The sequence below is a fragment of the Macrobrachium nipponense genome, chromosome 1 (genome assembly GCF_015104395.2).
Source record: "Macrobrachium nipponense isolate FS-2020 chromosome 1, ASM1510439v2, whole genome shotgun sequence".
Taxonomy (NCBI): Eukaryota; Metazoa; Arthropoda; class Malacostraca; order Decapoda; family Palaemonidae; genus Macrobrachium; species Macrobrachium nipponense.
In genome coordinates this window covers 189,339,148-189,366,947 of record NC_087200.1, presented here as the reverse complement: position 1 = coordinate 189,366,947, position 27,800 = coordinate 189,339,148, and the positions used below count along the sequence as shown (strand labels likewise).

Here is a 27,800-nt window from a genome sequence, read left to right as displayed (position 1 = left end):
GTCCAGCATCTTGACGCCTGGCTTCCTGGCGTCCAGCCTCTCGACGCTCGGCGTCCAGCCTCTAGACATACGGAGTCCTGTCGTCCAGCAACTTAACGCCTGGTGTCCTGGCGTCCATAATCTTGACGCTTGGCATCCTGGTGTCGACTCTTTGCTTCCTGGCATCCAGGGCCTTGACGTTCTGCGTCATGTTGATGAGAGTATTGACGTCTGTCGTCTTCCTGGTGTCCAGTTTTAAGAAGCATGACGTCCTGGCGTCCAGCTTTTCGTCCAAGTTTATGATGAACGCTTTGCTTGGCATCCTCTTTGTTTGTGGTAGGCTGATAAGCATGCATAAAAGAAGAGAGCTCAGTAATTGCAGTAAGGAAAACTGCGGAGCTTCTTGCTGCTGGAGACAAACTGGGGAAGCCGCAAATTCAATCTCTCTCTCTTCATCATGTTCGGTGAAAGACGAACGTCCTGAGGAGAACGCCAATCCGCACGAGGAGCTGGAGCATGAACTGAAGGCATCCACTCGTCTGATACTTCCTGTCCTCCTACCAAAGGACGACGCCGCCTGTTCGACATCTTACGTCTTAGCTTGGTAGGGGAGCAAGCATCGGAGTCGAAATGGAAGCGATCAGGAGTTGCAGCACGCATCGAAAGCCTCTCTCCGTCCGATACTTCCTTTCCTCCCACTAAAGACGACGGCCGCCTGTGCGACATCTTGCGTCTCAGTTTGGTAGGAGAGCAAGCATCGGAGTCGAAAGGGAGATGTTCCGGAGTTGCTGCTGGCACCGAAGGCCTCCCCCACTCCGATATTTCCTTGCCTCCTACCAAAAGACGACGGCCGCCTGTGCGACATCTTGTGTCTTGGCTTGGTAGGAGAGCAAATATCGGAGCGGGAAGGGAAGCGCTCCGGGCTGCTCCAATGACTACATCCTGGCAGTTCTTGACGCTCGGCGTCCTGCTCTACTGGATGTTTGTCTTTTCAATGGGTCTCGATTTCAAAGTCCTGACGCCAGCCCCGTCTGGGTACTGCGTCTTCAGACGACGAAGAAAACACTTTAACCTCGCCTTTCCAATGGCGAGGTGAGCCTCCTGGGGTTCGTCTACAGGTACGCTGAGGGGACGTCCGCTCGGGAGCCAAAACCAAAACCTCTCGCCTCCCTTCGTCGGTCGACATTCCTTCTCACAGGGGTTGGTGAGCTTGGAAGAGGTCTAGGACTAGGAGCACGACAGGTCCGAGCGGGGCGCACCCTCCACTACACTTGCACTTTTTAAATGACTAGCCACTTTCAGATCTCTCACATCAGCCCACAATTTCTCCCTATCCTCTGCAAGGGATTCTACCCATTGTCCAAGGGCTTGAATGGCTATCATCATGTCCTTCAATGTTGGACTCTTACCTGCTCCTGTATTTGGATCTGGTACTGCTACTACATGCGAAGGATCAAAAGGTACGTTGATAGATAGAGAACTGTCTATCCCTCGATTATCCTTGGATGAGCGAGACATAGTAGTACTCTTCGCTCTCCTTATTCTATCCTTTTCTAATTTCCGCACATAGCGGTAATAATCAATCCATTCAGTTTCAGGCAAGTCCACACATTCATTACACCTATCACCCAACTCACAAACTTTACCTCTACATTTGGTACAAATAGAATGAGGATCTATAGAAGATTTAGCAAGCCGAGTCTTGCAACCTTTCACACACATTCTCACACTCGATGCAGAGTCAGTCATGTTGAGAATTATCAAAAGAGAGATAAAAAAAGCAAGTGTCAAAACCAACAATATCTGAATAAGTCAAGAAAAGTCCAAATCCAAAATCCAAATCAAGCGAAAGCCAAAGCCAAAGTGTACTTCACCAAAAACAACTGCAAAAAACACGTGGCTAATTAGAGAGCGAAGTTCCAACGATGTCACCGTAGCGGTGGCAGGAAGATCTGAGGAATAGTTGGAATGGTTCTATGTACCTGAGTAGAGGGCGCACAGGTGGTGCAACTGACTACCCAATCGGTGATTGCCGCGAGTTTTGAAATTCTGCCGTGACGTCAGGGACGTAAGCTATATATATAACTAACAGGTGAGTTAGATGTTTGAAAACTTACACTACAACTTAACCTCTTAACCTTTTGTACTTAGCTTGCTTCAGTTTGTTGCTCCCCATCAGGACCAAATATGTTCTGGAGCACTTACATACGTAAAAATTCTAGCTGTGTGCTAACAGTTGCTAACAAAGTATAATGCAAGGTGCTTTGTTGACACAATAATGAACACTGTGTGCAGCATGCTGTTGCCACATCTACAGGTTGATAATAGTGCGTCCCAATTGCAGTATCTGCAAAAGCAGTACGTAGTAAGGTAAGGGAAAATTTTGCAGATACTGCAGTCTCCATTTGAAAGAACCAACTAGAAAAGAATTCTTTGAAATTGGTCGGTCTTGTCTTATGGAGTCTCCTCTAGGGACTGTGGGATGTGGAATTTAGTGCAACAAACAAAAAAAGATTAATAATAGGAAAACACTTGTTTTTTAAAATTAAGCACAAACATTTTTAGCAAAGAAATAAATGTGGTTTAAAAGGAAAATAATCATATCACACCAGTATATTGCCCGCCGCTCCAGTGGGGACAACAATTTTCTTCTACAGGTGCCCCTACATTTTTGAACAGAGCTGGTAGTAACTGAAGAAGAAATGCGCCACTTGAACCATGATGCGTCCCATTAATTGAATTTATGGAGATCAGATTATGCTTGGATACTAATTTTTGTGGTCTCCAAAGCATTGTTTGATTGGCTCATCTAAGTCATCTGAAGTTCCTTCCACTGTTAATCACAGAAGAAAATTAATGTCCATAATTAGTACTTTGGATATGGTATATTTACCAAGTAATTTTCTAAAATTAAAGTGACTGATATTAAAAAATACCTGTTCAATAAACGGTAAAAAGAATAATTACATACTAAAGAGCAACTTACAAGAATGAAGGTCTCTCTTAGCAGATATCATCTAAAATAGCAGTCATGACATTATTTACATTATTCTTTCTGTATGATGTGAAGTCTAATTATGCTGTTATCCAGTAAAAACCAAAAAAATATCAGTCAGCAATCATGAGGGCAGTTTTAAAGGCATTCAAAGAAGTTTACAATCAAATGACCTTTATAAACGTGCACATTATCTTCTGTGACAGTCGTCATTTGTAGTTCCTGGATCATACTACAGCGTCCATCAGGCAATAAAAACAACTATGTCTATTCCTTTCCGACCTCTTACTCCTTCAATAGCTGCACTTCCAGTATCACCTGAAGTGCCTGAAACCAGTAGATTAACAATTGATGTAAAAGAAATTAGCTAAATTAATACTGACAGTATGCTGAGACAATTACATTTTTAAGAATAAGCTATATTTCAAGAGAATGTTACGGAATATTATAGGGATTTGGTTGAAACTTATTAATTTTCTTCCAAAGTCTCATATACTCACTGTTGATCCAATTTCAGTGTCTTTTTAAGTATATTTTCTTGAAAATGAAAGCATGGGCATCTTACCAATAAGAATAATTATGTGTTTGTTCCTTTTGCTTAAGTAGTGATCAATTAATCCACCAACACCAGACAGAGCTAAATCTTTTGAAAGCAAGCGTGGTGCCATGGAAGAGTTCTATGATATTGATTTCCTCCTTTCAGCTTTTCTATTCGAACCACTTCGGGAATCCGAAACCGTTTTAGGGAACTGATGATGATATCTGGCAAGAACACATTTATTCATTAGGGTAGATTTCTATATAATCTGTACACTATTTGTTATTATAATTACTTCATTACATAGTTGATACATTTTAAAGACTGACAACTTATACTCACATGATATCTTTACTGACAAGAACTTGCAAGGCTAAATGCAATCATAATTTCAGAACAATACATAGATACATAAATTCTTTCTTTATATGGCTACCTGTAATTTTGTACTCAGGAAATGCTCTATACTACACACAGATGTTATATGGCCCGGTTCTACAATGCAGCAAATGACAGATTATTAATAAACATCATAACCCTTTCAAACTGTTTTGCATTTTTTAATGCAAAAATAGGTTCGTGCTCTCTCTGCCCCCCCCCAAACCATCCTCAGAGGCATACGAGCCCGGTAAAGTACTAGGAATAAACAGATCGTATACCTGAGTGCTTGAACGATCCCCAGGCGGCTCTGAGGAGAGGGTATTCTGCCCAAGAATTCTAATATCCTGAGTTACAGATGCAGTTCCACCAAGTATTTGGCTGATTAGGCAGCACAATGACCTAGAAAAAAGAAACTGTGTGGCTGCATCCGCAAACTGCTTTATATCCTGGACCAGGTGAATTCTCTTGTTTCAGGACAAGAAATTCACCTTGGTCTAGCCAGTCTAATAAGGCTGGTTTCTCCACCTCTAACTCACTAGTGGAAAAAATATACTCCTTCTGCTGTCTGAAAGTAAGACAGTTACCCACCTAGCCCACGATGGTAAACCTTTGGTCCAATCTGGTCCTGAAGAGAATGGATGCAGTAATATCCCAACTCTCTCTAAGGAATCTGGCTGGAGTCAATAGATGCCACTCAGAAACTAACTGGTTCTGGGTGAACCTCTCTTTCCTTGGATTGAGGTAAGACTGTGGTGGACCTCCATAACCCCCTTGGACTGAACTAAAGGAGGATCAGCAGGATGGACAGGGCAGTCTGCCATTAAGATTCCAGAAAGATCCTTCTCCAAGGACACCAGCTAGCAGCTCTTAAACTTCTTGTGTTTCTTGTCAAATCTCTTCCATTGCAGGAGATCAGCCACATAAGCCTGGCTGGAGATCCTGGTTTTCAATTCGTTCCCCGTACAAAATAAAATGTGCGGGTCCAGTGAGGATAAATAGTAACAGAGTACAGTCGACCCCCGCTATTCGCGGATTTCTCTATAGACCGTATATGCCCATTATTCATGGGAAATTCTCTTACTCACAGTATTTTGCTTTGAGAAATATCCACAAACTATTTAATTTTCTTCTCAATTTCATGATTAAATGCACTTTTTCTGATAAAACTACATTAAAAAAAAAAAAAGTTATAAGTGTTTTTAGTGGGTTTTTCTTGAGTTTGAACTGCTGATAAGCAACAACTGCCATTAACTAAAACTCTTGCAATTTATGGTCCTTATGTCACTGAGTTTCGGTTAATGGCAGTACAGTAAACCACCCGTACTCGCGGACTCTGCATTCATGGACTCATGTACGTATTTGCGGATTCCTCTATGGGCCTTACTTTTGGGAAATTTGCCTATTTGCAGTATTGTTCTACTAAAAATATCCCACAAATTACTGTATTTTCATATCAATTTCAACATAAAAGGGACTTTTTGTGATAAACTATTAAAAAATCCTGGATAAAACATTTTTAGTGGGGTTTTTCTTGATTTTCAACTAACAAAATAGACAGTTTTAAGTGATTTTATAGGGGTTTCAAGTATCGCGGATTCTAGCTATTCGGGTGGGTGGGGGGGGGGGGGGGGTCTGGTACGCATCCTCCATGAATATGGAGGTCTGGTACGCATCCCCCACAAATATGTGGGGCCCACTGTAAATAAAATTGGAGGGAATAATGTATTTCAATCAAGACTACTGGTTATGAAAGAATGCATTTTACTGTTGTTTTAATGTGTATGGAAGATGGAGTGAAATGCTCCTCCATGGTTATCTTTAAATGGAAATTGATCCTTAAACAAAAATTCCCAAACGGTATCGTTGTCCATGTTCACAAAACCCTAAACAATGCAAATTGCGCATGATCACTATGTTTATATTATAATACGATAGTAATGTGAGAATACTGTACTAGCCTATACCTATTCTTAATGAATGTTTACTATACTATTTGAAAAAGCACCAGTCTGATTGGAAACGCCATAGTCAGCACCACCGTGACTCATGGACACCCTACAGCTTTAATACAGGTACTGTGCAATGCCTCATACCGTTTAAAACTGCACATGAAATTTCCTCCTCGTCAATGAATTTCCGAGCAAGAGCAAAAACTAGCTCTGGGTATGAATACTTAGACCACCGCTCCAATTCTTCATTCCTTATGCTAGGAAAAAATTCTGGCATGTAAAGTCCACCATCTTTGGCATACCCTGTAAATGAGAAAAACTTTATAGCAATACTTAACAGGTAAATGGCACTAGTACTAATATATATATATATTATTGAAAGACAACAATGTTCTAATATTTATTTCCATGGGGGGGGGGGGGGGGGGAAGGGGGCAGACACCTAACCAGGTGCTGCCCTTAAATCTGCCACTGGTTCCTAGGTGAATATTCTAAAACTTATAAATTTCATAATTTACTACAAATCAGTACTGTATTGGTAAGCACAAAATGACAGGTTACCCACTCTTTGTAGATGGCATAGCCATGTGACCAAAAGAATTATTTCAAAGTGCCTATTAACTCTGGCATATACATTTAGTTTATGTTGTTTATATACTACCTATGGTTGTATGGCTTAGAATACTTTTAATTCAAGTCCCATCAGTTACATGAGCTGTCTGCACCAATCAAAGAGAGGACAGTGTAAAATGAAGATGAGAAAAAAAAACAAAAAAAAAAACAGTTCCCTATTGGCCACACATCTGGGAATCCCAGTGCCAACACTAGTTTGTCATTCCCATGTGTGTATTCAGCTCTTCAGTCTAAGCACACCTGTTACTGCTACTCCCAGTTTCAGAGGAATTATAACTGATTTGCTCATTTCTTTTTCTCTCATTCTTTCATCTTCACATTGATTTGTAATGTGCTTTTCTGGTTTTTTCCTTGGAGAAGATTATACTAATGATAAGTAGCTTTTCTTTTACTAGAGTCTGTAAGCGTTCATGTTGACAACTACTTTACATAAAATTTTTCATGTAATAGCATTATCTAACAATTTATTACTATGAATGATATTTTTTTTTTGCAATGAATACTTAGATTTAAGTTAGCTTATTGGTTTGGTAGGGTTGTGCTGCCACAAGGAATAGGACTGTCTAATGTGAACATGAATGATATGTTAATAAAAGTAAACTGTATAAGCTTGAGTTTCTTTTTTTTTGTATCATTACAGACTACTGGTGGCTAAGACAATCCTATTGCTTACCATAGCCTCAGTGACAGCAAAATGCCCCTTTAAAAAGGTCCCAGAGAATCCTAAATCCCCAACATTCATTTGAAACATTGCAGTTCATTATTAACCTTAGTATGTATGTAGTTTATCTGTGTTGATTTAATAATTTTGGTCTAGTCTTGTCATTATTACAAGTTAAGTTTCTCCTTTTCTTATCAATTATTAGATCTCTGTATTCTGATACTCCATTAGGAACCATTTGATTACGTATTTTCTAAATGGGCTTGACATAACTGTTGCTCTAACTATACAGGCAGTCCCCGGGTTACTATGTTCGGCTTTACGACGTTCCGAGGTTAAAGCGCTTTTCAATTATATTCATAAGAAATTATTTCCATGGTTACGACGCATGTTTATCCAGGGTTACAACGCCTACAACACTGATCTGGCAGATGAAATATGACACCAAAAATGCAAAATAATCAATATTTGAAGTTTTTTTGATGAAAAATGCAATAAGAATGCAGTTTACATAGTTTTCAGTGCACCCAATGCATTAAAAGTAAGGTTTTCTTAGTATTTTTGATGATGTTCCGGCTTACGACGTGTCTCAAGAACGGAACCCCCATCGTAACCCACGGACTGCCTGTACTCGCTTTTTCTCCATCTGTCCACCCGCCTGTGGTGCTTGCGCATAGTAACACTGCGTCCCGCGCTTTAAATAGTTACGCTATGTGTAAGTTTTAGGTAAATTAAAGGATATCTGGGTGTACATTTGCAATTGAAAAGTGTTTTAATAATTTACTGTATGCAAATTACACTGTTAATATTCAAAATAGGATATTGTTATTATTGTTGAATGTAAGCTGCCTTTTCGGGGTGGTGAATGGAACAGCCAGACGCAGTGGCAGGAAAATTGCTTCTCTAGCTGTTCACTATGAAAGATGTCAACTTTATTGGACCACACCTACTCTGCTACTAAGCTACGTGTTACTTCATTACACGTAAGTATATCAGTATATACTTTTGATTTTTATAATGTGTGTTTTAACGCTTTTCCTGCCACTGCGTCTGGCTGTTCCATTCACCACCCTGAAAAGGCACCTTACATTCAACAATAATAACAATATCCTATTTCGAATATTAACAATGTAATTCGCATACAGTAAATTATTAAAACACTTTTCAGTTGCAAATGTACACCCAGATATCCTTTAATTTACCTAAAACTTACACATAGTGTAACTATTTAAAGCCCAGGACGCAGTGTTACCATGCGCAAGCACCACAGGCGGTGGACAGATGGAAAAAAAAAACGAGTATAGGTATATTTTTCCCTATCTTATTTTTGTACTATAGTAAGTAGTGTAAAAGTTTCATGGGCTCCTCAGAGAAGGGTCCATATTTTTCACCCAGAACTTGTGTAATGCAGCATATTAATACTAATGCATTGCTCAGTTCAATTTAGCTGATCTTTTAGGCCTTTCACAGGGGTATAGGTCTTTAGTTAGGCAGTGTTTTCTTTTGGCTTTCTGTAATATTCAGGACCAGGTTCTTAAGAATTTCTCTGAATTCTGTAATAATATGTAGTATTTAGATTTTCAAGGTGGTAAGGGTTCAATTTATTTTCTTTCCCTTAAAAGGATGGCTTCTAATCCTTCTATATCCCCGGGGTCTTCAATTTCTCTTTCCCCTTTTTTGGGGGGTTCTGTTTCAGTTTCAAAACATTCAGCAGCCCACCCCTCCTCAGTGGGGTTTCCTACCTTCTCCTTTGGGTTTCCCTCATGAGAGTACTTTTGCTTCTAACGCAGCTTTGTCACGTTCCGCAGCCTGTTTGGGTGAGGTGTTGATGTCTTCCCTGCTTCGCAGATTACTTCTATGGGTATTCCTTTGTTTTCTGCTCATTTCAGTGTTGCTGCAGCAGGTGCCTCAGTTACCTGTCCCACTTCTGCGATCACTGGACCAAGAGTAGTTCCCAGTGTATCTTCCTCTGTTTTCCTTTTTCCGTCCGTCCCTCCTAAGGTAGGAGATATTCCGTTGGATTTAGGTACTGGGGTTAATTCGGTGTCGGATTTGGTAGCAGGTCGTCCAGGTTTCCGGACTTTGTTGAGACCGATGGTTGCTCAGCAAGGACAGTTACGTCCGGATGTTTCGTGTTTAGCAGCGATGGACGTCGCGTGTGCATACATCACATGTTCTGGAAAAAATCTCCCTTGGATAGTATTAGTTCGAGTCAATCCAAGTGGTTGAATCAAGGTCGTGAAGCGCTAGGTCTGCAAAGCTCCAGATGTGTTTTGCTTCTGCAAAAACCTTGAGTTGGTCGGTAGTTTCTGCATCTCTTGGTAGAGGTGTTGATTTTGCGCAACCCTTTGAGATTGGCTCAAATCCGGGTTTGATGTCTCCCGATGCTCAGTCTTTAGGTGTAGGTCAGGGAAGGGTAGGTTCTCTATCTTGTCAGGGTGGTATTCCGGGAGTTGGTCTTGCCTCTGCGTCTCCTTCCACTCAGGTGTATTTGGAAAATGTAGAGATTTTTCTGTCAAGGACGTAGGTCCTCCTCCTCCTCCTCCGGTAACAGGCTGTCCAATTGTGGGAGACATTGATTATCGAAGATTGATAGACCTAATTCACCATCTGTTTCCTCAGTCGAAAGTTAATGAGGAACCTTTTAAACCTAGCCAAGCTATGTTTGAAGAACTTTTCTCTACCAAACCACTGGTTTCGCATCCATCATGCAAGTTGCGATGGTTTGGGTGTGTGGAACAAGCTCTGGGGGAGGCGGACTCTCGGTTAGCTGCTGTAGTGGGGGGCTGGTAGGCAGGACTCAGCTCTTATTCTCAGTCGTAAGCCCTGATATGGAGTAGCGGGTAACCCTACTTCAGGTTTCAGAGCACCTCTTAAGTATCAGTGGAGGCTCTCCTTGCCAAGGTCCCTGCAGGTAACAGATTTGTTGGTATTTCGGTGAGAGAAGTGGCCCTGCTGGAAGACACCTCTGGGAATCAGTCTGAAGCTCTGTCATACTATGTGGATGCTCTCGGGCCTCATGGGTTTCTTAAAATGGGATGGGTATACTCCTTCAGATCCTGTTTTATTCGATAACCTTATCACGTCAGTGTCAATAGGTTTAGCTCATCAAGTGAATGTCTCGGCTAGTTGTACTACCTTTGTCGGTAAGAAGATGAGGGACCTTTACCTGAGCCATCTCCCACCTCATTTCCCAGAGGAAGATGTATCATCTATGGTGAATTTTGTTTCCTCCACGTCTGTAGTTGTGTCTCGGCAAGCCATTATTCAGGTTGCTGCTCAGAGCACTAGGTCCCCTAAAGGTGTGCATGTATCCTCTCCAGGTAAGCACACCGGTTCATCTTCCCCGGCCAGGTCTCCTAAGAACTTCCCCGGTCAGGTCTCCCAAGAAAGTCAGGTTTTCATCCAAACCTTCTTCTGCTTCCTCTAAACCCTCTTCTGGCAAGAAGGGTTTTTGGAGATAGGAGACACTGCCCTCGTCGACGCCAGTAGGAGGTTGTTTGTCCCCCTTTGTAACAACCTGGGAGAAGTTGGGTGTGGAGAGTTAGGTGGTGGAGGTCTTGAGAGTAGGGTACAAGATCCCTTTCAATTCTGCCCCTCCACTATCCAAGTCCCTGTTAGTTCTTTCAAGCTATTCCCCGTCAACCATCAAGGGGAAGGCTTTGACAACGGAGATTCGTTCTTTGTGGGACAAGGGAGCGTTAGAACTAGCTCCCCCCCCTCCGGGCTTCTACAGCCGAATCTTAATAACCTCCAAGGCGGACGGTTCTTGGAGGCCCATCATAGATCTTTCAGGCCTGAGCCGTTTCATCGTTTCCACGAAGTTTTGCATGGAAACGACTCACTCGGTGCTGAGGTCAGTCCAAAAATACAACTGGATAGTGTCAGTGGACCTCAAGGATGCATATCTCCAAGTTCCAATACATCCAGAATCTCGGAGATTCCTTCGTTTCTTGGGTCCACTGGGAACCTTCCAGTTCAAAGTCCTCTGTTTTTTGGACGAACCACAGCACCTCAGGTGTTCACTGAGGGCGATGGCTCCTTTTTCTGCTATCATGCATCGTCAGGGCTTCCGCATGAGAGGTACCTGGATGATTGGTCTAATTCAAACTTCTTCCAGGGAGGAGGCTCCAAGAGCAAGGAACTTCCTTCTAAACCTCTGCGAGACATTAGGGATTCGTATCAACATGACGAAGAGTTCCCTGTCCCCTTCTCTGACTATTACCTATCTCGGCATGGAGATTCAGACGCCTCATTTGAAAGCTTTTAGATTGTGAGTCAAGTCAAGCTTTTCCTCTCAGACAAAGCACAACTTGCAAAAGAGTGAAGTCTTCTGGGAAGGATGTCATCTCTGTCCCTTCTAGTTCCATGCTCTCGTTGCCGGATGTGTTCTCTGCAGGTACATCTCAAGAATTGCTGGGACTTTCGGGAAGAGAACGCAGTGATAATTTGAGACAATTCCTGTCTCAAGGATCTTCGATGGAGGTCAGAAGAGGTTCATCTGACCACCAGTGTAAGTCTTGCCCTCCCAATTCCGGACATCCATCTGTATTCCGATGCCTCGAATCAGGGTTGGGGCGCAACCCTGGAAGAAGCTCAGGCTGAGGGCCTTTGAAGGGTTTTGGATCGGAATGAGTCAATAAATGTCCGAGAATTAAGAGCCATAGAGGAGGCCCTGTTAAGCTTCAAAGATTAAGTTCGGGGGAAAGTCGTAGCACTCTTTTCAGACAGCGCTACAGCACTAGCTTACCCTAAGAGAGAGGGAGGTATAAAATCGTCAACCTTCACCATCATCGTGCAGAGAATCATACTTTGGTGCGAAAGCCGCAAGGTCTTGCTACTTCCCCAGTTCATTGCAGGAAAGCTCAATGTCCTAGCAGATGCACTGAGCCGTTTGAAAGAAGTCCGAGGAAGCGAATGGACATTAGCGCAAGAGGTAGTCCAATCGCTGTTAAAGAGGTGGCCAGCCACGGTGGACCTGTTTGCCACAAGGTTAAACTATTGTCTCCTGGTATATCTCTCTGGGCGGACCCTACGCCTTGCAGGACGAACGCTATGCTTCATCTGTGGGACAATCTACACGTATATGCTTTCCCTCCGTTTGGCTTCATTCATCAGGTACTGACAAAGCTAAGAGGGTGCAAGAATAAGGAGATGACCCTAACTGCTCCATTTTGGCCTCAAGAGACCTGGGTTCCCAGATCTCTTGGAATTGCTGTCCGAACCTCCGATCCTCCTGCCACGAAGGAAGGATCTTGTCAAACAGCCTCATTTTCATCACTATCACAAGAACCTTCCGACGCTCAACCTAGCTGCGTGGAGACTGTGCAGTGAGTAGCCTGAGATGCCAGTCTTTCGAAAGGAGTGGTTCAACAACTTTCTATGTGCCTGAGGAAGTCGACAAGGAAGTTATAATAATAATAATTATAATATCCTTTATTTCAGCTCAGGTAAGGTGAGCGATGTACCGTACATGGTGCAGGGGACAAAGGCATAGTATTTCTCGCCCTACAATAGCAAAAGTCGCGGATTTCTTCTTTTCCTCAGAAAATCCAAGTCTCTCTCTTCCCCCCCCCCCCTTACTCTACTATCGCAGGCTACAGATCCATGTTAGCTAGCACCTTTAGATTTCATTTACCAGAGATTTCTAATAGTAGAGTTCTTCATGATTTTCTCAGATCTTTTAAGATCGAACGTCTGATTGTTCCGCTTTAGGCCCCTCCGTGGGATTTAGCGGAAGTTCTAAAATGTTAAGTTCGCAAGCTTTTGAACCTCTGGAGAATTTGTCCTTACGAGAACTTACTGAGAAAGTTTTGCTTTTGATATCACTGGCTACAGCTAAAGGAGTGGGGGAAATTTAGGCTGTCTCGAGATCAATTTCGTTTGCAGGGAAGGATTTGTATCTCTTGTATCTTCCGGAGTTTGTGGCTAGGTCAGAGTCAGAAACTAACCCCCTTCCAAGAGAGTTTAAGGTTTTGTCTCTAGGGGATTTCGTCAGAGGTGACATTGTTGAGATGCGTCTTTGTCCAGTGCGAGCACTTAAATATTACCTGTCGTGCACTTCCAAATTATTGCAGCGGCCGCGGTCTTTATTCATTTTGCCCAGGAATCGCTCAAGACCACTATAGAAAAATGCGATCAGTTTTTTCTTAAGGGAAGTAATTTCCCAATCCCTTTCCGGAGACAATTTCGGATAACAATATTCTGTGCCCTAGAGCGCATAGTATCAGGAGTATAGCAATGTCATCAGCCTTCCTGAGAATTTCTCAGTAAGCAGGATTTTAGAAGCGGCATCTTGGAAATCAGTATCAGTACTCACTTCTTTCTACTTAAGAGATGTACAGTTCGTTTCAGAGGGGGGTTACTCGCTAGGGCCATTCGTAGCAGTTAATTCAGTGTTGCAGTAGTTGGCAATTAGCTCGGGTTCGGTAGGGGAGGTAGTAGTTTTATTGATTTCTCGTTTTTTGTAGAATTAGTCTGCCTACTTTTCATGGGTTATGTCTGGTTTGGTGTACTATCCCTAGTAAGTATGTTGTTTTTCATTGCCTCAGCTCCTCATTGCAACTACTGGATTCACCTTCAGTGGATGTCAGGAGAGATCTGCCCTTGGAACTTATTCTCCATACATGGGAGGCTAACAGCCACATGGGAGATGTTCAGTTCCACTCCATACATGAGAGGTACATATATGATACCACATGGGAGGCTTCAGGAAGGATCTGCCCTTGGGACTTATCCTTTATACATGGGAGGCTTTACAGCCACATGCAAGGTGTTTAGTTCCCCTCCACACATGAGAAGTTTATGATACTTCATGGGAGGTTAGACGTGACCAAGACGAGACTTAGACTGATTAGACAAATGCTGAGGTACTCGTTCCTTCCGTTTCTTACCTGAGCATTGATTGAAGGTGAGTTAATGGTATTAATCCAAGGTAATAGTTTAATGAGTTTATACCAATGTACATTGGTTGGTTGGGCTGAAACAATGAGTGAGCCCACCTCCATTTAAATGTTGTAAATCGGCTAATTCAGGTGTTTCAGGTGGTGTATTGCATATGGATTTTCATATTAAAACTAATATGGGAATACCTACCTGAACACCTAAATGACAACCACCCTCCTCCCCTCATCAAACGATTAATGATGTAGTGATTGACGTAAGTAGTCATTGTCAGCCGGTTGCTGGTGGCAGCGTTGCCAACCGTGGACAGGTGACTCAGTAACAATGTTTACTTGCAGCATTGGTAATGTTGGCAGTTAAAATTTTACCTAAGTGTGGGTAATTTTGTGGGGTGTTGTTTGGGCTGGTCTGGTGACCAGGGCTAATTCAGGTGTTCAGGTAGGTATTACAATATTAGATTTAATACGAAAACTCCATTTCATCCAGGATGAGGTCCCCTCTCACCATGGAGGGCCAGCAAGGGGACGAGCAACAACGTCGCCTAAAGCAGCAACTACTCTGGGAATCTCACTTGAATATACACCCATACCTACAGTGCTTTATAAAGGTCGTTAGTTCGTCAGACCAGGTCAAGTACCTAGGGCATAGCTTGACATAAAATTTCTTTCTCCTTGGTTGACCATGTTGAATACTCTGGTTCTACAGGTGAGCAACATGTCCTCACACTCCACCTTCCTTCAAATTTACAAGCACAATGGTGCCCATAATTCAATGCCATGCAAAGGTCATCAATGAAAGAGGAAGAAGGGAAGGGGAGAATTAATAGGAGGATGAGTAAAAGAGTTACAGGTCCCAATGTTTGGTTGAATCCACAGCGGAGAGAGTAGGCGCTAAAGCACATACTCTCCCTACAGTGGATCCGTAAGCCACCACCTCGTCAAGGGGATGGCGTCAGGGGGTTCAATTTGTGTAGGAAAAAAATAGGAAAACATGCTAGCTAATTGCCTTTTGTATCAAGCTTTTAGTCTAAATTGTGATGGTTGTGTATTAGCATAATTAGTGTTTATGGTTATGTAGTATTGACAAGGAATGGGGGAGCAAGGGTATGGATTTGCTGTTTTATGTATTCCTATAGTTTTCATCAAGGGGTTACTGTAATAGATGGAACTAGTATGCCTCCAGCTTGTTGTCACTTACAAGAGCAGTTATGGTTTTCCAAAGCATTTCTACCCAAGTAAATCTTGCACTATAAGTTGCATTCTGCTAAGGGCGTTACTTCTCTCGCTAACTTATTTGACAGACCAGTAAGAGGTTAGGAGTCATGTAATCTGTAGCATGGCATTTCCATGGTGGCATTCAACTCTAGTTAGTTCATGGGAACTGACCTCCCACTGAAGGAATAAGTCTCCTATATAAACAGCAATGGCTTGTATTTCTGTAAGAACAAATAAATTCTGAATAACAATAGTACGTAGTTTTCCTAAGTACGTACAGGCAGTCCCCGGGTTACGACGGGGGTTCCGTTCTTGAGACGCGTTGTAGCCCGAAAATCGTTGTAAGCCGGAATATCGTCAAAAATCCCAAGAAAACCTTACTTTACATGTTTTGGGTGCATTTAAAACTATATAAACTGCATTATTATTGCATTTGTCATAAAAATAAACCTTCAAATATTGATTATTTTGCATTTTTGGTGTCATATTTCTTCTGCCAGATGAGCATTGTAGGCATCGTAACCCTGGAAATAATTTCTGATGAATATAATTGAGAAGCGCCTTAATCTCGGAACGTCGTAAGCTGAACCCGTCGTAACCCGGGGACTGCCTGTATACAAACCAAAGCCTTTATATCTAAACACACCTCTACTGCAACACTGTAGTAATAGGAAAAGTGAAGGCAAAAGTTGGTGAGTGAGGGATACCCCCACACTCACCACCCGGATAACTGACTTGTAACCAAGTTTTTGACCAAATGCAGCTTGCACTGAAAGATACTCCTATATTAAAGGCTCTGGGTTGTTTACCTAGAAAAAGTGCAAATTATTTGTCAAAATCTGTTACTATGTTTTTCTATACATTGGGCAACTGATAAAAACAAACATTCCAACATTTACGGTAATTATAACATATTGTGCGCCAAAATATATTAGTGATGGAAATTTTTTGGGGGAGTAGAGTGAATAAGAAAAAGCTATGTTGACCAAAAATGTAGCAAAGCATGGAAGCTGCTGAACTACAGAATTGTAAAATAATTAAATTCAACCCGTATTTGCTTTTACACTGGTATTGAAATTGATGAACACACAAACACATTACACAAACTAAATGCACTTTGAGCAATTTCATATGCTTAGGGGTTTAGGGATATGTACCCTTTAATACTGAAGCAGGTTTTACAGCAGTACCTGCAAGAAATCTTTTTGTTAAAAAAAAATGAAACATACTGAAGATTTAGTTACCAGAAAAAAGAACTTCTTCAAAGGTAAGATTCTTCTCCTGTCCTCTGGTGCTACAGTATTTCATTGTGCTTTATCCTGGAATGATATAACAATCCATGAACACTTTTTTTCAAAATATGCAAAATCATTTTACAGTATACTGTACAGTGGTCCCCCCGTATTTGCGGGGGATGCATACCAGAACCCCCCCGTGAATAGTTAGAACCCCTATAAAAACACTGAAAGCCTATTTTGTTAGTTAAAAATCAAGAAAAACCCACAAAAAAAATTTTATACTTGGTTTTTTTAATAGTTTTATCACAAAAAGTGCATTCTATGATGAAATTGATAAAAAAAAAACAGGAATTTGTGGACATTTCTCATAGAAAAATACTGTGAAAATGCCAATTTTCCGCGAATAATGCGGTGAAACATTTCTGAGAGAAATCCATGAATGTGCGAGTCTGCGAATCTGGAGATGCAAATACGGGGGTCCGCTGTACTGTTAATTTTAAGGCAAATATGAAAGTATCACTTTTTAGCTTCATCCTAACTTTAAAAAAAAGTTTACCTGTATTCTCTCCTTGACATTAAACTAACTAAGTATACTATATTATTATTATTACTAAATTATAAAAAATTTACTAATACTCATGAGGAGACTGACTAAAATACCACTGACTCAGACAACAAGCTTCAGCAAAAATGAAGGTCCTTGCAGTATGTATATCAAAATGTAAACAGATGATTAGTGAACAGTAAGTAACAAGGTTCTGTTCCGACAGCTTGATGATAAGCAAAAAACGCAGATAACTGAAAAGCGCCAATAACCAGAAATCAGTGATTATCAGAGTTAGACATGCAACATGAAACTGAATCGCCAATAACTGAGTCTGCCGATGACCGGGGACTGCCTGTATATGTGTACGCACATGTATACGTATATATATATATATATATAAAGATAATGTCACAGAATAAAATTGAAAAACAAGAACTGCTTTAGGCAAGACTGATCACAAAGAGAAAACACCATACAGGTAAGCATACTACACAAATGGACATTACAGGATTAACTAAAGGTCCAATTCACTTTAAATACAGGAAAAAAATGTCCATGGCCTAGATTAAAGCTAGAAAAGCAGCCACCCACACATGGTCAGAGGTAATTTAGTCAGAAAACAATACATTTTGAAAACAAAGAGGCAAATATGACCGGACAGTACAAATTTAGTAAAATCCCGAAGGCTAGATTAAGGATTTAAGAGCAGTGTGGTCAAACGCAATTCAATTAGAAAAAAGATTCACTTTGTATTATTAACATGAAAATGTACAAAAGTATTCAGACAATGAGCGAGAAACAAACATAAGATGTAATTACAGCGAGCAAGAGAGAAAAAAATTAATAACTAAAAACTAGTAGTTAATTAATTTATTTTAAGGCCCTTTATAAACATTTACAAATAGTATATGGGTCCAAATGGTACAGTTCCAGACTAAGATTTTGTTTTTTTTTATTAGTGATTTGTATAATTGCTGATTCCAATAAATTTCTTGAAACATGATCATTACACCTAGCAATTACAGAGCCATCACCCCAATGTATACAATGAGATTTTTTGCTCAGATGGATAAATAGTGCATTTGAAGTCTGGGCTGTTCTAACTGAATACATATGCTGCTTTATTTGTATATCTACTAAATCTGCTTGATTGACTGACATAAACGACGGGGCATCCTTACAAGGAATTTTGTAAATGAGTGTTGTGTGTTACCAGACTATTCATCATTAGCATACCTTTAATGGTATGGTGTATGTGTGTGTATGTATGTTTGGGAAGGGGGGAGGTTCCCTCCAGTCACTGACTTGGTAACCCACTGACTTACTACCTATCGGTTAACTGTACCTTGTTACCATGTTTCACCAACTGATTCAAGGGTGAAGTGAATGTAGAATTTAGGCTAAATGCCAAGCACTAGGACCAATGTAGTGCTGAAGTGGAAATTGCAAGTAAAAGTTTGAAAGGTCTACCTACTATAGCTACCTAGATACCTACCAAGAGGAAAACCTCACATCTGCACTGAATCGGTTGTTAGGAGTGATGAATGTAAGATGGGAGAAAGAGAATATGAAAGGAGATAGCCTATACTTAGATTACCCGAGTTAATAACGTGGGCTACTTGTTTTGTCAAGATCTAATAACATGGGCCAGGCCTTTAGCCTACCCTAAACTACCTAGGTAGGCTACTTTGTTCCATAAGACAACGTCCGAATACTTACTTAGATCGGCATACCACTCTTAATAATTGCAGTTCGTTTACTCTCCGATTACCTAAGCCTTATTAGTGGGTCTTATCACTGTTGTCTAATCTTCATTCGATGTCCAGAGTTCAATACCTAGCTAGGAATAGGCTAGTAGTTTTTTTTTGTTCCGAGCCTTGGGCTATCTGTCAAGGAACATTTTAAATACTATCACATTCCTAAGTGTATGAATGTATCGCATTCATCCTAATCTTCATAGATTTAATTTAACTCCAAATTATTTATAAAGTATCAAAGACATGTTTAGGTAGGTAGTCAATGAATGGCAGGTTCGAATATATAATACCGGTGTACGAGTCGGATGACGTTCGACGTCACCCGAATACGTTTATCAGCTGATCAGGTAAAGAGGTTGGCCGGCCACGTGTTGCTCTCTCTCTCTCTCTCTCTCTCCTCTCTCGCTCTCTCTCTCTCTCTCTCTCTCAATCAGTTTTTTCTGGCTGTGTCTAGGAGCGGTACTCGTAACACTAACGATACAGTCATCTCCCGTTTACTACAAGTACCCCTGCAAACTACATAACCTGCATAAAGTACGATATATAGTACTAGGTTGCTACCTATTAGGTAGTAGCCTAGTAAACAATGATATTGTTGGACCGAAGTAAGTTTACTTTAAGTTGAGTTGTGTTAACAATCAACGTATGTAAGGACCGAAGAAGTTAGGTTAGGTACCCATTTATACTGGCTACGCCTGCATCATGTAGAAATTTATGGTACTTGTACTACCTAGTATGTATTGCTTCATGGTAAATTGCGGAGGCTACCGTGAAGCTTATTGCCCTTAAGAATGCTGTTGATAAAATTGACAGACAGCACTCGGGTAGGCCTAGCTAGAGTTAAGTTAACCTGTACCAGTGTTTCAAAGTTAACTATGCATAGATTAGTTTGTTTAGGTATTGATCGGTTAGTTTAGCCTATTTCATGAGTAACATTTAGGCTATCCTAACTGTTTGGGAATGTTAGCTAGTATATACCCAAACTGTATTTGCTCTAGTTACCCCATTCATAGGTACTAGAGCTTAACTAGTACGTTTAGCCTAACCTGTGACACACTTTGTTCCTATTGAAGACAAACCATTGCGTGAAATGTAGGAGTAGGCTATATAGCTATCTTGGGGCTTGTTGTTAGTACTATCAGTTGCCCAAACTTGAGAACAAGGTGGTTAACTGGTGGTCGTCAAGCACTTTTTCTTTGGCTGCCATCTAGTAGAATAAATGTCCCGATCAATGCTCTCTGTCCTGGCTGAGTATTAAAACCATCATACGTTTCTGTTTATGTCATGTTTATACTTAAAACCATCATACTTTCTGTTTATGTCATGTTTATACTTAATGTTTTTCATGTATACTACCTAGGTAAATGTGGACAGAACACTAATACAAAGATGTTGCAAGTGCCTGGTGCCTCCTTAGAATGTTGACCCACACAGGTAATGTTCCCCTCCCCACTGAGGGAAGAGGTTGCTGAGTGGTTTTCTTTGCAATGGGAAAATTGAGGAGTGTTTAGGAAGAGCAGTGTTTGTTGATCTCCGTAGTAGCAGGTGGAGTTGGGAATGCTGCCTTGATGACAACTGAACCCTTATGGTTCTTTCCACACTGCCTTGCCTGTCTCTCTTTCTCTCTTTTTCCCGTAGGGGGTTAGTGCCGTCAGTGCACCTCATGCACTGCAATGTAGGTATTACTGAAGGTTCTTTGCAGCGTCCCTTCGGCCCCTAGTTACAACCACTTTCATTCCTGTTACTGTACCTCTTTTTATAATGTCTTTCTTCCGTCTTACTTTCCACTCTTTCCTAACAATTCATTCATAGTGCAACTGCAAGGGTTTCTTCCTGTTACACTTTTCAAACTTTTTCACTGTCAATTTCCGTTTCAGCGCTGAATGGCCTTGGTTGCCCCAGTGCCTGGCATTATGCCAAAAATCGTATAAAAATACTCTCTCTCTCTCTCTCTCTCTCCTCTCTCTCCTCTCTCTCGGTCTCTCTCTCTCTCTCTCTCTTGTGTAAAAATGTGTGCACCATTTTCTCTTGACTTGAATCTGCTGTGGTCTTGACCCTGAAGTCACGAAGAAGAAAGCAAGCGGCCAAATGCAATGTTTCTTTCTCATATGCATTGCCTTTGTGTGTTTTTTCAAGTCTGTCTTTGACAGAAGTTTTTTTTGTGGAAAACCCTGTTGCATATTTTGTTTTATCTTGTAATTTTGTTCCATAACTATTATGTTTACTGATCAATTGTTTGAATGAATGAAGTTGCCAAAAAATCTAACTGATCAACAGCCATGAAGGCTATAGTGTTCGTTTCAGGCAAGATGTTTTGCCTTTCCCTTCCTGACCATACTAGAGGTAAGATGCAATTTTTATTGCTCCCGGCTAAATCATTGCTACCATGTGTTGTAACTAATTGGATGGGGGGTTGAAGTTCATTATGTCAAGTTTACAAAAAGTGTCGTGATCAGAATTCACATGAGTGTAGTTCCCTGACTCGTGTTGATATTTTATTTGATGATATGTAGTTCATTAAGGTTTAACCGGACCACGGTCCCCCTAAGGACCACATGGCCATTGTTGAAGTGATGATTTTCTGATTAAGGCCTCATGTGTTCTGTATTCATATAGTTATTGTAAGGGTAGAATCATGAGAAAAATATTTACTTTTGCAATCAAATCTTGTTAGAATTTTGCTGATCATGTTCACTTGTCCCTCTTGAAGGGCTGACTACTGAGCCCTAGGCTAGACCATCTTGGCGATAAAATCTTGCACACCAGTAAATAACCCGTTGCGAGGTTCATTTTGCAACATTTGGCCCTTCAAACTGTATTGGTCTAAGTCGTCAGACTCTGATCACAGACAAGTGAGCTTCAAGACCTTAATAAACAGGTTGGTTTCATTTAGAGAGATGCGGTTTGCTTGTTTTCCTAGGGTTCTTAGCAAAGGACTTGAACCCTTTCAACCCTTGGCCTTGATCCTTCACCATCAAGAGTCTTACAGGAATCCTTGGTCCCTCAGAACAAGAGAGAGTGTTATGTCCAGTGAGGGCCTTAAAACACTGACTCAAAGAACCAAGAAGCTTAGAGGGTTTTTTTTTAACCTCTGGTGTTCAGTTAGAGATCCAAAGAGACCTCTCTCCAAGAATGCTATTTCTTTCTTCTTCTTGAGAGACACTAATGTTACTCTCATTCGAGTATCCAGGAAAAAATCTGGCCATTATTGAAGGTGAAAGCTCATGACATTTGGGCAGTAGCCACATCTTCAGCTTTTCAGCCTAATATCTCCCTGACTACAATCATCCATACTGGAAATGTCAATTAGTTTTTGGCAATTGGTACTTACACAGTGTAGAAACATTGTTTGAGACCTATAGTATGTTAGGTCCTTTTTCTGTGGCTTGTCATGGCCTCTAGGGAATGAGGGGAAAAAAGTACTTACTACTTCTTTTTGTTTCCTATATCTCCTCGCCTCTTATAAAGTTATCAAGTTCTGGGAAGCCTTGGGGTACTTGGTATTGGAGTACCCAGCAGTCATTTATTTTAATCAGATGGGTATTGTTTTTAACTTTGTGTACATGTAAGATTTTGTTAGTTACTGCCGTTCACACCCAGGCCAAGGGCATTGGTTTTGCTTTCGTGGTCACCGGAGTACTCCTTGACTGCAAAGCTCCCGCTAAAATAGGGACAACTCCTGATGCTATAACCATGTCCACTACTTTTCGAGATGAACAGTGATCGGAGGCAGTGTCTTCCTGCTCTATCTCTCTCAGGTAAGGTTACAACAAGCATTTCCAAAATGCTAGCTTTTTTATTTAATTGAAATTTATTTTCATTTATTTATAAATGCCTTGGAGTAGTACATATCCATGAGTCCCATCTCCTATCAATGTGGGATTCAGCTATGTAATTACTTAGTAAGTTACTTATATAAAAATGACATTTTTATAATAATGAAATATCTTATATATACTTATCAAGTACATAATCAGAGCCCTCCCTCCTCCGCACGCATAGTCATAGAGCATAAACAACTGAGCTCTTCAGCTATGTTGTACCTATTCTACCTCGAATTTTAAATCTAAAGCTGCTGTTAAAAGTAGAAACTACCATAGCTATTTAATTACTTGGTAAGTACGTATGCATATATATAAAATCTTATTTTGTTATAAAAATGTCATGTTTTTCAGATGCTGTGGAGTTCGAGTGCCTGGGAGTAAGGGTTCTCTGGTTGGCAATACTTAAAATAATGCCCTTTATGTTGCTGATTGCTTAATTTGATTCCTTTATGGGTATGAAGAAGCTGTTGGGTGGGTTCTCACGGAACCTGTCGATCGACTTGGTGAGAGAAAGAGAGAGATTCCAGAGTGTGTGTGCACTCATTCTTCCTCCTTATTCTTGCACAGGAATGGTGTAAGGGTCCTGGGACAGTGATGGTTCTGCAGTAGAATTTGAAGAAGAGAGTTGATTCGTACTGTCGTCTTCGCATTCATTTTCATGGTGCTCTCCCACAGGAGCACCAGGTGCGTGAGTCTGAGATATGACAAGTTGAAGAGGTAACATGTGTCACTTATACATACTTGTATTTTCAGGAGGTTTTTTTTCCCAGACTAGTTTGTACCTCTGCCCGTGTTTCTTCAGACACTCGGGTAGAGGGAGCAACTGATGGTCATCCATGACTCAGAAGCTCAAGTGCGAGAAATTCCTTGAAGAATTGTGTCAGTCCAAGTACTCGGGGTTCCTTGAAATCTCAAGTTATGTTTACCAGCATTGTGGACTTACCTCCACTGACATATATATCCTTCTTCTGTTTGAGTTTCCTCTGACACTCGAGTATAGGGAGCAACCAATGATCGGTTCACTTGTGACTTGGGAGCTCCAGGTGTGTGAGTCTCGAGCGGGACTCGTATCACCACCTTTACCAGTATTGCGGGTCAACACCACTAGCTGGTGTAGGCACCTCTGTCTCAGAAGAATCTCCACAACACTGATAAGAAGAGAGTGAATGCACAATATTGAAAGTGCTGCGTTCACCCCCCCTTTACTCTCCTGAGTACATGGCCAAGATCTCTTAATGGTATAGTTAATTTCAAGTCCATGTGCCTGGAGAAGCTATCAGTGAATTCCCCATACAATCTTCTTCATATGTAAGAGGCCAAGCCTCAAAGAAGACTGGGACGTATGTGAAGACACCCTGAGTTCACACCCAAGAATGTGTGATCACTCCCCCAGGTCAGCCCTCATCCGCCTTCATGCTTACAAGCTGCTCACATGAAGATAACATCCACACATGTTGGCATGATCAGCCTCATAGCTCCTTCCTGTATAGGAAAAGTGTCAGACTGGTAGTGGAATGTGAGAATTTGTCATCTTTTCCTTCATCTTGATTGTGTGCTGTCATCTCCTCCCCTTCATCCTAAGCTACCAAGTGTAGGAAGAAGAAGGTGCCTCTCCCAACCGTAGAAGTCCCAGAGTAGAAGGCTACAGGGTCAGGATCTCTCACTACCAGTATACTGTAACTCTCAATTGACTATATCTGGCATGGGAGCAACTGCTGCCCGAGGTTCCACAGACACCCAGTGCAACAGTGCTTAGTCTTGGGAACCTCCTTCCTGGTCTACAGACCCAAACCTTACCAAACAAAGAGAGAGAAAGTACAGAGTGTGGCTCTTAATCAACCCCCGTCTGCTCTCATACAGTTCTGTATGGGAACAGTGCAACAGTTCCAGATTGGTGACGTTGGCCTACCGGTCCACTCACCTAGGAAAGGCAAGATGGGATTCCCCATCCAGTCTTCTTCCCCTAAGGAGACCTATGCTTCTAGGAAGACTGTAGCATGTTTTCGGGATGCCCCTCATCCATGTTCACATGAATGAGAGTCCTCTTCCAAACCCATACTATCAACTTGGTTTGATGACCGCCCACGGCCTTGTTCGCCTGTCGGATCTTTGGCCTCCATCAGGTAGTGTAAGAATGCTAGGTATCTCACTGGTCCCATCTGTCTCTTCGGAATTTTCCGGGAACTGGGGCCAGGGCAACCGATGATTAGGACTGGGAACATTTGCTATTCCATTTCTTCCCTACCACAGACTTACGCTCCGGATTCGATCTGCAAATTGAACGGATATTTTCATACAATTGGAACTTACCTGTCAGATATATACATAGCTAAGACTTCCGTCGTCCCCGACAGAAATTCAAATTTTCGCGCACTCGCTACCGGTAGGTCAGGTGATCTACCTGCCTGCCCTGGGTGGCAGGACTAGGAACCATTCCCGTTTTCTATCATATTTTCACTGTCGCCGGTGGTATCAACATTGTTGTTACTACCTCCTGACTGGAATTCGCTTTTCAAGACTTTATTGATCATCTTTATTGGATTTCTTGGTGACGTACTGGATCGTTGTTTTGGCATTCGCTACTGTGGACTGGATTTGGACTTGCTTTTGATTTTTCTAATAGAATGTCTGATTCAAGTGTTTAGTGTGAGAGTGTGTGTAATGTAGGCTGCAAGGTGAGGATACCGAAGGCTTCGGTTGATCCTCACACTGTATGTCGTAATGTAGGGGGTTTGACTGTTTCTTTGGCTAACACCTGTATTGAGTGTGAAAAGTTGGATGCTAATGAATGGAAGACTCTAACTTCTTACTTGAAAGAAGTTAGAGAGGGATAGGATTAGACGGGCTGCACAAAAGAGTGTGAGTACAAGGCCTCTACCCTGCGGGTCTACCAATCGAAGTGGGAAGTTTTCCGTAGATGGTGTAGGTCGAAGAAGCTGTCCTCTTCCAATACCTCTGTACCGAAATCGCGGATTTTCTCCTCTTCTTAAGAGAAGAATCCAAATTGGCCGTATCAACTATCAAGGGATATAGGAGCATGCTCTCAGCTGTTTTTAGAAACAGAGGGCTGAATCTCGAGAATAATAAGGATCTTCCTGATCTCATCAGGTCTTTCGAGACTAAGAAATTGAGATCGTCGATTCCCCCGAGTTGGAACCTGGACGTTGTCCTAAAGTTCTTGATGTCGGACAGGTTTGAACCTATAGATAAAATCTCATTCAGAGATCTTACTAGCAAATGCATATTCCTGTTGGCTCTCGCAACTGCTAAGAGGATCAGTGAATTGCATGCTTTGGACTCTCGGGTGGGATTTAGAAAAGACTCGGCTGTCATTTCTTTCCAGGATCTTTTCCTAGCAAAGAATGAGAACCCTTCTAACCTTGGCCTAGAAGTTTCGAAGTCAAGGGACTCTCTTCTCTGGTAGGAAGGGAGTTGGATCGGTCCCTTTGCACCCAGTCAGGACCTTAAAATTTTATTTAGAAAAGAAGACAGCTTCAGGGATGTCGACAAGGTCTTTGGTGTTTGGTAAGAAACCCCAAAAAAGACCTATGTCAAGAACGCACTGGCATTCTTTGTCAGAAATGTAATTACCGAAGCTCATAGGAATTGCCAAGAGAACTCTTTAAAGCTGCTGAGAGTGAAGCTCACGAAGTCCGGGCTGTGGCAACTTCCCTTTCTTTAACGAAGAATATGTCCATGAGAAACATTTTAGCAGCAACTTATTGGAGGTGCAATTCAGTATTTGCATCCCACTATTTAAAGGATGTTAGAATAACATACGATAAATGTTTCGCTCTTGGACCTTATGTATCAGCGGATACTATGCTGGGAAATGGAGCAGATGCTGATCCTTAATTTGTTTTTTAATATTTTTAATAATTAGTTTTAATATTGTTGTTGAGTTGTGGGTTGCTTGAAAGGATGTTCGGGGATAGACTCCTTTAAATCTTAGTACTAACCCCAATGAGGATCAGGTGATCGGGATTAGTGTCGTGCTCTATGATCATGCCAATAGGCAAGGTGTTTTGTCATGTAGTGGATAGGACCCATTGACAAAGATCCTAAGGTTCTGAAGCGTAAGTGGGTAAGACCCCTGTAACAGACCATCAAGAACTTTTAGCATGAGGTCACTACCTCGCTGAGGCTCTTGAAGCGATACGGGCTCCTAGGCAGTAGCCATGAAGTCTTTCGCTAACACAGGTAGGAATCAAGGTTTTTAATTTTATTACCTACAACATATGTTGTTTCCTGTCTATTTCAGTAGATTAGCTGTCTCTTACCCTCCGCCAAAGGTGCCAATCAGCTAAGTATATCTGACAGGTAAGTTGAATGCATAAAATGTTATTGTCATGATACAATAAAGTTTTATGCATACTTAACTGGCAGATATAACGGTGTATGGTCCCACCCGACCTCCCTCAGGAGACAGGTGGAAGAGAAAATCTGTCTTAGAAAACGGGAATGATTCCTATTGCCCATTCCGCCACCAGTCGGCGGGGCGGTAGATCACCTGACCTACCTGTAGAGTGTGCCGCGAAATTCGAATTTCTATCGGGGACGACGGAGTCTATAGCTAAGTATATATCTGCCAGGTAAGTATGCATAAAACTTTATTGTATCATGACAATAACATTTTTTCGTCTTGGTCTGCTGCCGCCTCCTCACCTATTTTTTTGATTGCTAGCCAGTTGAAGAAGAAGGTTGCTTCTCAGCCTCAAAGAAGTCCCATCACAAGACTTTAAGGGACTGCCTTCCTCCATAGGGAAGGCAGAGGGGATCTCTCATTGGCTCACCTCAGTCCCCAGACTCAAGGGCCATATTACATACTTCGCTGAGGTATTGTGAATTGGGAGCATGAGTGCGCTAGTCTCCAAGATTTGCCTACTTGGATCCAGTTCTGGGTAGTCTTGCAAGGCTGGGTGCTGTGCCTAACTTCCCGGGGTTTCTTCGGTAGAGAAGGCTCCTGTGGATCATCCTGGACGTGATTCGGGAGCTTCCAAGTCGCTTTAGGTATCAGTTTTTTTTTTTTTCCAAAACCTCGAGTAACCCAAACCAGTACTGAAGAGTCTGCTCCCCAGTCTTGTTCAGGCACAGTACAAAAGAAGGTGTCAAAGCATTCAGGTGCTTCTTCTCTTCCTACCAGTACTTCATGTATTCAGCCAGGTTCCCGACCAACTGCTG

General features: G+C 41.6%; 1 protein-coding gene and 1 pseudogene across 1 annotated transcript in view; one reads left to right on the top strand and one right to left on the bottom strand.

Moving 5' to 3' along the window:
• The window catches only part of LOC135219938 (threonine synthase-like 2), a 59,985-nt pseudogene extending 40,905 nt beyond the window's left edge, over window positions 1-19,080 (bottom strand).
• A 149-nt stretch (window positions 19,081-19,229) lies between these two features.
• The window catches only part of LOC135220322 (pseudouridine-5'-phosphate glycosidase-like), a 77,579-nt gene continuing 69,008 nt past the window's right edge, over window positions 19,230-27,800 (top strand). Inside the window, 1 exon segment of the mRNA XM_064257560.1 lies at window positions 19,230-19,329. The gene's annotated coding sequence lies outside the window, so the exon portion shown is untranslated.